The following is a 12867-nucleotide window of genomic DNA, read 5'->3' as shown; positions in this document are numbered from 1 at the left end:
TACTGGGCTGGCCTCAGCACCTCCAACAAGCAGTGTCACCGTCCATCGGGCAACCTTCGCCAGCGTGAAACACCAGTAGTGAGCAACCTTGAGGAACATTGCTTTAGTAGAGGTGCTATGGCCAGAGTTGCAGGCCCAGTAAAGGATGTCGGCCCATTCCCTAGCAGTGAATGCATGCTCTCCTTCGGCTCCCAGCGGCGCCCTGCAACAGATTTTGAAGACATAGGCAAGGCATTACCAAGTCTGTAAATGTCCAAAAGGAGATGTTTATCAGAGGAACACGTGAGCAGACACTTCTCAAAGGTCATAAGTGTGTGTTCAGTGTGAGCTTTAATCTAAGGCTGTGAGTCCCAATGGCGATATATTGCCAGTACGTGGAGGCTGGGAGGAAAGTCTGGATATCCTATGATTGGTGTGGGAAAATGGAAGTAGATAGCTTTCACTGCGTCTGGGCTTTATCCCGGACCCCCCCACACTGTATCCGGGAGCACCGGTGACACCTATACCCCCACCGGACAACGGTGTTTAGGAAGCCACAGGATTTTCCAGACATCGATACTCGCCACTGCCTGATCTACACAACACCAATGCTCTCCAGTGCTGGCCATGACCACTCTACCACATAGCACAACTGCGCTGCCTGGTAGTAGCACAGGAGGTGTCTGTCTCCTCGCCATGCCCACCCTTTTCCCTGTCCCAGATAAAGTCCTCAATAAGATGCTGCAGTTTATCAAGAACCCGGGGAAGGGGGGTAGAAGTGGCAGTGTTTGCATAACAGATAAAATGTTTGGTAGGAGTGTCATCTTAGTGGCTGCTGGTCTTCCCAGCCACGAGAAGCCGTAATGCCGCCATTATGAGATCAGAATGGGCAGTGCACAGAATCACTGCATAGTTGTGATCAGTGGTGCGTCTAACAGTGAGACAGAGCTGGAGGCCCAGATAACCAATCCCATGTGAAGACCAGGAGAATGGGAATGTTGTTCTAATTGAGTCTTATCAGCCTTCAAGATAGATAGATTCGGTGCAGAAGATTTCTGCAAGTTGGTTTTAAATCCAGAGGTGGGCCCAAACTGAGTCAGTTTGTGAATCACTACTGACAGAGAGTCTTGAGGTTTGGACAAGATCAGCAAGATATTATCAGCACATAATACTGTTTTATGTTCTCTACCACCAAAAAGTACTCTGGAAATGTTTGCGTTGTTGCAACTCCATTATGTGAAAGGCTCCATATATAGAGCAAAAAGGAGGGGAAATAGTGGGCACCCCTGTTCAGTGCTCCTGCAGATATTACATGGCTGTGACAGAAGCCCATTGACCCTCACCACCTCCTTAGGGGAAAGAACAGCTACATTGGACCTACTGGTGGAACCGGGATCAATACCGAAGCGCACCAGCACCATATGGAGGAATAGCCAGTTCACTGGGTCAAATGCCTTCTCTGCGTTAATGGATAGGACAAAGGCCAGTATGTGAGAGCCCAGCTTCTTATCTAGCAGGCGGCATATATGCTTAGTGTTGTCACTGCAACTCCTTTCCGGTATGAGCCCGGTCTGGTCTGGGTCCACTAGTCCCTGCATATAAGCAGCGAGGCGGTGTGCCAAGTTCATGGTGAAGAGTTTTGCATTCATGCTGAGAAGCAAAATAGGGCGGTAGGAAGAACACTGCCTAGGATTCTTATATAGCTTAGGGAGCACTGTGATCGAGGCAAGCTGCATCGTATCCATCAAGGTGCCAGTTGCACTAAAGGAGTGGAACAGTAGCGCCAAAAGAGGAGTGAGCAATGGCCCAATAATTTTATAGAAGTTGGAACTATAGCAATCCAGCCCAGGAGCTTTGCCTGGTTTCAGGCACTGAATGGCCATTAACACTTCATTGAGTGTGATGTCCTGGTCCAAGTTGGAAGCATTCTCCCAGGGGAAAGAGGCCGAGGCGAAGGGGACCTGTGCCAGGTAGGAAGTGGCATCCACGTCGTCCAGCCTCTGCTGAGTAGAGGTCAGCATAGAACTGCTTGAAATCTTTGACAATCTGCTCATCGTGTTGTTTGGCCAAGTCATCATTTCCTGTGACCCCGTCCACTCTGTTCTGGACTGCCTGGGATCCTAAGCGGTGAGCTAACTAATGCCCCACTCTATTCCCTCCCATATAGTATTCCTGTTTGGTACGCAACAAAGTATATTCCACCCTGCCTGTTACATGCTGCTGTTACTTGTTGCTGTGTCGCAAAGGAACCAGTGTGAATGTGTGCCTTTTCTAAAGCCTTTAAGTTAGATTGTAACTGAGCATGGATAGTGTGTCTACCTTTAATGAGGTGGGCCGCCATAGCCACAGAGTCCCTTCAGAATGGCCTTTAGTGTATCCCATAAAAATGCAATAGGGGTGGATGGAGTGTCCTTAATAGCTAAATAAGAAGTAGTGGCAGTCTTGATGTCTGTAATGTTGTCTTCGTATGCAAGAAGCTTGGAGTTAAGTGTGAGATGGCGAGACGCAGGTAGGGAAGTTACATGAAAGTTCAATGTGAGTTCAGAGAGAGCAGCCGCACCGATCTCAACTGTCACAGTCGCTTGGGAAATGTGTGGGGCGTGAGACAAAAGTCAGTTCTAGCAAACCTCTGGTGAGCAGTGGAGAAGAACGGGTACTTGTTAGTGGTCAGGTGTTTTAGGCCCCAAATGTACACCAATCCCACCTCCGCTAGCCACTGTATACATGCAAGGGTGAGGACCCCAGTTTGTCTCGTCCTCTGAATGGACATAAGCATCCGGGACGATTTTGAAATCCCACCGTATAATGATGCCTGAGTCAGTGGTGCCCAGAACACAGTCCACGACCTCCTTTAAGAAGGCTTCTTGGCAGTAATTGGGGGCATAGAGATTCACTAAGGTAAAGACGTGACCCTTCAAATCAATCGCAGTGCCAGAAGCTGACCAGGTAAGTCAGTGTGAGTATGTAGCACCCTCCCCGGAAAGTGGGTGGATAAGAGAATTGCTACCCCCACCTTCTTCCCCTGTTCTGAGAAAAGCTGTTGGCAACCAAACCATCTAGAATGCAGACATTTCCAGGCCACTTTTAGCAAGTAAATTTCACATATAAGACAAATGTCATATTTGGCATCTCTGAGAAAGGATATACTCGTGAGGTGCTTAGCTGGGGAAATGAGGCCATGAACATTCAGGCTAAGTATGGCACTCATTGAGCAACGGTGGTGAGAAAGCAAAGTGAGGCAAAGAGAGCCAAGTAGTGCATTTTATCTCTACATGTTGGTTCATATCACAGTGTCTGCTGCAGGTGGAATAAAGGCATGGATCAGTTGGGTAAAGTAGAGGAAAAAGATAACAAGGCAACAAGAGAGATCCCTGCATGCAACATAAAACCATAACCTAAGAGTCCATGTCGTAGGTAACAATGTCAGCTATAATACTGGAGATCTGGAGCACCACCGCCAAAAACAGTGACAATGGCGGGTGTAGCCAGTCTCCTGGGAGCGAGTCCATCTCCAACAAGGAGCAGGCTTCATCCAAAGTTCTAATGCTTCTGGTGTCATTGTTCCAAACAAAATGAATGCGGAAGGAATGACCCCATTTGTAATTAATTCCTTTAGTGCAGAAGAACTCAGTAAGTGGCTGAGGGACTCTATGGCGCAGTAGATCGTGGTAGAGGCCGACTTTTGTGCCATCAAAGCCAATAGCGCTCCTGTCGCGTACGGCAGCCATGATAACCTCCTTTTGCACATAATAACTTCTAGTTGATAGCGGAGTTCCATATTGGTATCTCCCAGTCCAAGGAGTTTCCTGCTGTGTTCCTCCAACTCCTCCTCACTGGAATCATTGGTTCGCTCCAGGGAGTCCACCCTCTGGCCCAGATCAACAACTTCTCTGTATGTCTTTCATTTCAGTTCCCATGTTCTGTTTGAGCCCCGCAAAATCCTCTCGGAAAGTCGTGAATAAGACTTTCAGAAATGCCCTGGTAGCTGGTGCGTCGTTCACTTGGGCACTTTTCACGGCTGGCTCGGCCCCGTGGGAGGTGGTGGAAGGACTCCCCCCCCCTTTTGGTCTGGTTTCTTCATTTGCAGCTTGTTGAACAGGTCTTTCAGTGCAGTGTCTTTCTTAGCATTTCTGTATTAGGTAGGGCTGTGAAGGTGTCCCGTAGTTCTCAAATAAAGGTGAGATAGCCACGGGGTGACTCACAGGGCCAGCAATCTCAGAGGCACAGGTAGGTGTGGTAGCAGGTGATGGGGCATAGCGCTATCACCACAGTGATCTGGTGGCCCAAACCAGGCACGAGGGTAGGTCACTGAGTCAAAGGGTACTGGAACCAGCAGAGGACAAGTTGCTCGCCAGAATCAACAGGGTGCCATGATTTGAGCCACTTCAGTCAGGGTCACGAGTGGCGAGGAAGGCCCTCGGCAACTACATGATGCAGCATAGAAAGGGGCAGAGCCGGCACGCATGGTGGAGTCTATGGGTCGTAGCAAGGCCTGCTCACCAAGGCAATCACTTGCTCCTGACTGCAAGCAAAGGAAGCATGTACATCCACTAAGTCATGTGCTGTGCAAAAGTTCAATGATGAGGGGCACACTGGTTAGCATGCATTAGCCAGCCTCCTCCTGTTCGCGCCACATTTCTCTTGGACGACCTGCCCTCAGGAAGCCACTCTCCAACACCTGGCCTTCTGGCTCTGTCAGGCCCGCAGCCCCCCTCGATGAGAATGCAGGATGCAGTGATCAGGCTGTTGCCAGTCTGGGCGGGCCACACAGCAGAGACTGCCAGGCACAGCGGGGATCCACTACCTCCCCCCACATGCCACACGCATCCAGAGAGAGCCACATCAGGTCGCCCCACATAAGATGCTCGTCATCACAGGGATGCTGGCTGAGAGCTGCAGGTCAATCAGCAGATGGCTCCAAGGTCCGCTAGGCAGCACAAGGGCCGAGGGCTACAGCCACCGCCCGAAGGTAGCCGCAGGAATCAGGGGCGGCAGGTCATGGCTGCTGGCACACCTGGCTCCCACAGTCTCCAGGACACCCAACCAGGGTCGAGGGGCCATCCGCCTTCCCCGATCAGGGCGCCACTATGGCTATGTTCGAGGACAGGGTGGGGATTCTCCTGCAGCAAAGTGCGGCCAGTCACAGGAGGCCTGGCGGGGTGATAGCCACAGCCGCCATGTTGGCTGCACGGTCACTCGCATTACTCCAACAAAGCACCCGGCAGGAAAGGGGTTGCAGATGCCGGAACCTCGACTCTGCAAGCCTCAACAAAGTCCCAAAAACTATAGTGGGCTGAAGGAGGGCCCAGGGACGTGGCAACAACCCCGTTTTCAGAGTCAAGCAGCGGAGCGCCGAGATTGTGTTCTCACTCGGGCACCATCTTTGGACAGACCCCCATTGACCCTGATTTAAAATGTCCAAATCTTGTCTGTCCTCGTTTTCTTTTGAATGTCCCTCTCAATCCTCTTCATGCTTCCTTTCTTATACAACCCACTCTAAGACACATGCATGTTTGCCTTAATCTCTATTGTGGTATTTTTTCGAAATACCACACCTAAGTCCATAGATCAGAACCTCTCTTTCTTTGAAACCATAAACCGCAATCTTAACAATAACTAATTTCCTTTAGCCTGCCTTTTGTTCCACCAATCATATGTATAAACTCACATGTTCCCTACCAATAATCATGTCTAACCCTGTGAATTAAATCTACCACAAAGAAACACACAGAATGTTTTTCATTGAGAGCACAGAACTAACCCCGGTAACCAACAATAACTAATAACCACTGGATTAAGCATCAACCCTGGGTTCAAGCAATAAGTTTCCTGGTGTAAAGCATTTCAACTCTTCATCAGGGGTGGTAAGCACTATATAAATGAAATTACAATATAATACAGCTACCTTGAATCCTACCTCTCTCTCTACGCCATCTACACTTTTACTCCCACCTCTATCTACAAATCTACTTATCCCTGCATACGTAACTGCAGGCAGCATTCTGATTGGACCATACTCTTGTATCATCATTTGATGCAATTCCTTACATCGTTATTACCATGAATGTAGGGGGGATAAGGCACACTTGCATGAGTTCCTTGCTCAAGGGCACATCCAGTATGAGAAGTTACAAAAACATATTATGATCATGTCCAAAATAGGTGTCTCTTTAGGTTTCATAGCATTTTTCATCATCTTTTACTGATGTATTACTACCCGTTAGGATTAGTGCTCAGTACGCATATCATGTCAAATAAATCCAGTTTCCTTTTTAGGATCTAATGCTAATATTCTGTCAAAACCCAATTTGAATGCATGTTATTTGACAGCCTCTCTGCCACTGGTAATGCTTTTTCTATTCAAGGGATTATGGTCTTACAAGGCTTGGATGATGCTTCTTACTGAGGCCAGGGTAAACAAAACTTCAGTTGCTTGTTTTGACTTCTGGTTCCAGCCTGCTATCCTTTCGAAGGTATAACCAAAGGCGAGAGAGATCTTGTAGTTATTTTTCAATTTTTAACATCTTTGGCACTTTCTGAGAAATTCACAGTTAGTAGGCCAATAACACTTGGACTAACAAGCATATGCAGATGAAAAAGTCTATTACCAGCTGTAAGACAAACCGAATAACTCAATGCACAACTAAACATGCCTAAATCACTTGCTCTTCTGCTGGAAGGAGAACATTCTGTGCATAAATGGAATAAAAACAGCTGTTTCAGGTAACATTATCAACAAAACATGATTCTCTACCCTTAGGCTGAGCCACAAGATTCCAAACTGCGACCACAACCTCAATGGAGTAAGGTGCCCTCTCCCTTTACTACAAACTTTTGTTTGCTCTTTGAATCAATGCTTTAAACATTAGTATCAATGTCCCTTGTTCCATAACATTTTCCTCTAGTGTAAACTGACCACAGTGTGAACCAGTAAGAGCCTTTATCTTGGCGCAACTAGATTACTGTAATGTTATTTCAAATGACTCAACAATGCTACTGCCGGGCTACACAGACTATAGAGCTAGCATGTGAGAATATTCTGAAATCTCAGCAAGAAAGACCCCATTAAACCTCCAGTGTAAGCAATCCACTGGCTGCCAGTTAACAATACTGTCAAATGCAGCATCCCTCCACTATCCAGAAAGCATACTCAGACTCAGGACCGAAGGCTGGGCGTCGACCTGAGCTACCAATGCTCCTTCCAGAGTGTAAAACAAGGGGGAAAAATCTTTAAACTGAGAAACACTCTCCACTTTATCCTAAAGTCACATCATAACCAGTCAAGTGAGAAAACCTTTGAAAATTAAACTTTTGGACTTCCATTTTACTGAATTTTACCCTGATCAATGGTCACAACTGAAGAAGAACATCAGCCCCAGCTACAAACTCACCTGTAGGGGATATAGGGCCTGACATACAAAGGTAATTGTTTGAGAACTTTTGTGATTCGCTATTTGGTAATCGCAAACACCAATGTGCAAATGTGTCTTTGACACATTTTAAGATTCCCAGTGGATCACAAATAGACCTACCTCATGAATATTAATGAGGTAGGTCTCAGTTTGCAACCTATTGGGAATCCCTAAAATTATAGAGATGGTGTCCTGCTGGGCTCAGTGACTGCTTTTAAATAAAGCATTTTGTTTTTTAAATAAAGTCCATTTTCCATAAAGGAAAACAGGATGCATTTAAAGAGGAAAATGAAGTTTTCTTTTCATTTTTTATGAATACTCAGCAGTCCCTGAAACCATTACCTGCTCTTAAAAAAAATATCTTACAAACATTCAAAAAGGGAAGGGGTCCCTTAGGGACCCCTTACCATTTGAGTATGGGTTACCATCAACTTCAAGTTGGCAGTATACCGTGATTGTTTTGTGACCGCATTTCGAATGCAAAACATTCACACCACCACTGCAAATCGGTTTCAGGAAGGGATGCCCTAAACATGCCCCTTCATAACACTGAATCGTTAACCCAATTTGCGATTCAGTAATAGGTTACAGAATTGCAAATAATGCTTTCTACATCCCAAATAGCCTTTTGCTTTCACAAACGGGACGATTCTGCTAATCGGCTTGCTTGCGACCGGCAAAAAGGTATGTACATGTGCCCCTAGTTTTTCTCCATTCTCTTCTTTATGTAACTGATTATTTTGATCTCCGACCAGAAGTCCCAGAGTAACCACATAGTAAAACCCCACCCCTTACTTCTATTGAATAGAGAAATTAATGCCCTTATTTGTAAACAGTAAAGGGAACACACATCCACAAGGCAATCCCAGCTAGACATTTTAAAAAGAAGGAGGGGGCAGTTAAGAGTGCACCTAAAAAAGGATGCTACAGATAGATTTTGGGTTGCAGTAAGGGAAGCGGTCTCTACCGGCCACACTAGGCGGTTCTGGTCACTGATTGCAGAGGGGTGCGGTTCAAGAACCAGGCCCCTCCAATGTCCATCAATGAATCAAGCTGGTCGGCCTTTCTATCTGGCCTCTATGCCTCCAATGGGTCCACTGTGGAAGTCCCCCAAACTAGAATTGACTCCTCATATTCATATCCCACTCTAAATGAAATTGAGGCTGTTATAAGAGGAGTGCGTAGTTCTGCCGCAATGGGACAAGATGAAATCCCTATACAGCTAATAAAACATGACATACCCACCTGGTGTAAGATTTTATTCTCAGTGGATCAATACTGCTACGAAGTCAGGAAAGTCCCTTTATCCTGCAAGGGTAGTATCATTGTTCCCCTGTATAAAAAAGGAGATCGTAGCTGCCCCGGGAATTATTGCCAGATTGCACTTTTGGATGCGGTCGGAAGCATTTTTGCCAAATTTTTGCTTTCACAGATCAACGATTGGGCAGAAAGGAATAAACGTATCCCCATGGAACAGTCAGGTTTCAGGAGAAATCAAGGCACAATTGATAATATCTCAGTCCTGCAATTAATTAATGAGAAATATGTCTCTCTGAAAGTGGAAGTGATCTACGCAGCTTTTGTAGACTTCTCCACAGAATTTGATAACGTAGATCGGGTCTTGCTGTGGAAGAAGCTCTTAAGTCTAGGCATGCCTGGTATTCTCCTTGACCTTGTGGTAGCCCTTCCCTCCTCCACCTGGTGCAGAGTACTGCTAGGAGGTGAACGAGGCTTATCTCATGCCATTCCAACTAAAAACTCCCTAAAACAAGGGTGTATGTTGGCCCCATTGCTATTTTCTTTGTATCGCTCAGACTTACCCACTCATTTAACTCAGTGTGAGGGTTTCGCCCCCAATTTAGGAGGTAGACCGCTATGTTGCCTGCTTTACGCAGATGACTTAATCATATTAGATCGCACCCCAGAAGGTGCTTAATAACTGTCTTCAAACCCTCGAGCAATACGCTTTGTCTTTTTAGTTTATCAACATTGTATTAAGAATATCACTCTTGACTTAACACTGGGAAACATGTGAAAATTGCAGTCCCATTTTTAATCCTCATTCCTGGTGCGCCCTAACTTCTTAACTACAATTCATGGTGCAGCGGCAACCTTGGTTTCTACAGAACCTGCCCCTAAAAACAAGACAGATGTATTAAAACTATTGCTCTCTGGTATTTCCAGGACTTGTTCATTGTAAAATCAGCGACTCTTGCTGCTGAAAAGAATGGAAGAAATATGCATAACGGACCTCCTCGCTTTAGGTCGTGCTAAAAAACCCAGACATGGGCTATGAACTAAAAATAGCTCCTATCAATTGTACTTTGCAGATAATTCTACCAGTGCCCATCAAAACAATCTCGTTTTTAAACAAAAGATTGTTGGGGGACCAAAATAACTTTCCTGTCACTGATTTTAGCTTGTGGCATGTTTCTATTATCTCGTCTGATAACGTAGCAGCTATCTGGGAGAATATTTTCCTAAAACAATTTATATTTTTTGCCATGCTTTGCCTCTTTGAAGGCTACAGTACTGCCTCTGTCAAAAACCCTATCTTCTGCTCCTGATGATCTGGTGAATATTTGCCCTATTACTTATGTTTTAGATAAACTTCTTGAGTACGATTATCCATTTTACGGACTGACATCAGTGTGCACAATGTTTATGTTCCTAGCACTCCGGTATCCTTTAACTAATGGACAATGGAATGTTTATATTGGAAGGTGGAACTGTGATTGTTGTTTAAAGTCTACATGAGCTACTGAGAGAAGTAGTAGCTGGTCTGGCATGTAATCCACCAATATGGGCATCTTTAGCCATCTCCTATATGGATGTTCATCATTTACCAGACAGTCGTGAATTGATAGTCTCTTCACTTTTTGAAGCTTAGCTCATCAAACACTGAATATATTGTATTCACAACTACTCCCAAGAGATTCACAGGCTTAATGAACATTTTCCTCCGGGCACTGGTCCAACACTACTCTGAAGTTTCAAGGTTTAGTAGTTTTAAATTCAAAACTCTTTTTTTTAGTTACTTATTGAAAGAAGCTCAAAATCACGTTTCTTATAACTTTCCTTGTAAGGAACGTCCATCCTTTATTAGGCACCACTAATTTCAGAACCACAGTTTAGCTGCATGGCAGAAGTGTTGCTTTAACTGAAATCTATTCAGCACAAAGCTGCTTATTTGATTTCTAGCACATTTGTTCACAATACCCAGTAGTATCTCATTTGCACTGGTTGTCTCTACCCTTTCCACCAGAGTTCAAACTGTGCTGCACTGCCTTCAATGTCCTCTCTCTTGGTAAGCCTAATTATCGTGCAGGCGAGTGGAAGATCTCATGTGACTTCTAAGAGAACAAAGCCTTGATTAAAGTAGTATGGAACAAGTGCTGCTATTTATAACACCTAGTAAATATCAGGTGGTAAGGGTGGGATATTTACAGGGCGTAGTAAATTCCTTCTATTCGTAGTTTGCATTTACAGAGGAGACAACATATGAAGGTTATCATTTATGCACGCTTTACTTTTTTAGTCTCCTATATACAGGATTCTTGTTTGAAACTCAATGAGGTAAAAAAATACAGAGTGGGTGACAATATTACTAACTGTGGTAAAAAAAATCCCACGTGGGCCTCCTCATAATAAGGGCTTAGAAGTCATGTGCCATCTAAAAGTTCCTAAATTTCGACATGCCACTTTCGGCAAATGGTCCATGAGTCCCAAAAAATAAAATAAAAAATCATATAAGGGGACAGGATAGGGATACCCTGATCCCCTTCACCTTTTGAGTGATCCCCAGAGGGACACTCCCTTGGCACAATTTTTCGTTTTAAATTGAGTCGTCACGGTCCCTCAGGTCCCAGTGTGGCCCCTTATCAGACTCCTGATGGAATTTAAAAAATGTACACACAAAATGGTGACCTATAAGTATTACTATAATTCACTGCCATAAATGCACATATTATGTCACTGAAGAAGTCTGAAATCTATGGCAGTGAAAGCTATACTTATGTCAGTTATGTTTAACTTGTGAATTTCAGTGCTTTTCTGGTTTTAAAATGGTAGTGGTTTCTTTACGTATCACTCTACGTTAACCTTTATTTTTGAGCCCGCCCTTTTTCATTTTAAAATCTGGTTACACAGATGCTTGGACCGGATTTAAAAAAATATATTTTTGGCCCCCATGAGACACACTCCCTACAAGGCCTAGGGAGCAGGGTATCCCTACCTGTCCCCATGTTTTTTTTTTTTAACCTTCTGCAAGACAGAGGACTGAGTCCCTGAATCCAAAAATGGCTGCCGCCACATCTTTGGTGTGTGGTGGCAGTCAATCAGATTTTAGCATTTGATCTGTCTGGTTCGAGCATCCTCTGCAGCCTAATATTACATAAACTTAAAGCTTAATTTTTTTTAAAAACAACTAAATGATTCAGACCATATCACAAAAAGGACACTTTCTGGACCAAGAAAGTGTCACATTTAGTGTAATTAGGTTTGTGCCACATTTAGTGTAATTCCGCTCAGCCGTTTCCCTGTTCAATTTTCCTATTGAAAATTGAATGGGGAAAATGCGTTTTGGGATCTCCTTTTTTTCGGCCACTGCTCGATGGATCACCCTAAAACTTGAGTCAAAGAAGCTGGGGTGGATGAACATTTTTTGGAAAGCTTAGTGAAGATTTGATAGATGGCTCCAGAGTTATAAGCAAACTAAAAAATCAATTTCCTATGGAAACATGGTCCTAATTATCTATGGCAACCTCCACTGAGTGATATATGTTATTGAGAGTGACTTTGTGCTTTTTTTCTTTTTCAGTATTACCAAAATAAGTACTTTATTGGTAAATGTCTTCATTTTGCATTCATTTCATTATTACAGTATGGGTCTTCTCATTGGCTAACCTTGTCAAGCACCAGTCAGTAAGAGGAGGACCATTCCTAACTTGTAACAGGATGGTGGGTTCAGTGAGACTTGCTTATCCCACCTCACTTGGTGGCAAGTTGTGAAAGGGTGATGGGAGGAGTGATTGATAGTCTGTCCTGGACACTTCAAGGCTGAAACCCAAAGCTTTATACCCAATTAGAGAGACAGAGAAAATAGACTTGGTCATGTTCTCCACAACAAAACATGAAAACACAAAAAATGGTCAGGCCGCTAAATAGTGTTATGCAGGGGTTGTGCTCTACCCAAGTCCAAAACAATTTTAGGGAAACTGCCTCAAGGCCTCGGAGACTTAGTAGAGCACAACCCCCACATTACAGTATTAAGAAACCTGGCCATTCTAAGGCCCTCATTACGACCCTGGCGGGCGGCGGAGGCCGCCCGCCAGGATTCCGCCCTCCATAATTCCCTGGGCTGGCGGGCGGTCTCCAAAAGACCGCCCGCCAGCCCAGGGAAAAACTCCCTTCCCACGAGGATGCCGGCTCGTAATCGAGCCGGCGGAGTGGGAAGGTGCGACAGGTGCTGTTGCAC

General features: G+C 44.8%; 1 protein-coding gene across 1 annotated transcript in view; it reads right to left on the bottom strand.

The window, feature by feature from the left end:
- The window catches only part of TM7SF2 (transmembrane 7 superfamily member 2), an 85999-nt gene that overhangs the window by 33816 nt on the left and 39316 nt on the right, over positions 1 to 12867 (bottom strand). The gene's annotated exons all lie outside the window — the stretch shown is intronic.

This window comes from Pleurodeles waltl, chromosome 9, assembly GCF_031143425.1.
Source record: "Pleurodeles waltl isolate 20211129_DDA chromosome 9, aPleWal1.hap1.20221129, whole genome shotgun sequence".
NCBI classification, from domain to species: Eukaryota; Metazoa; Chordata; class Amphibia; order Caudata; family Salamandridae; genus Pleurodeles; species Pleurodeles waltl.
The sequence above is the reverse complement of the archived record's forward strand: the minus strand, read 5'-3'. Positions and strand labels throughout refer to the sequence as shown.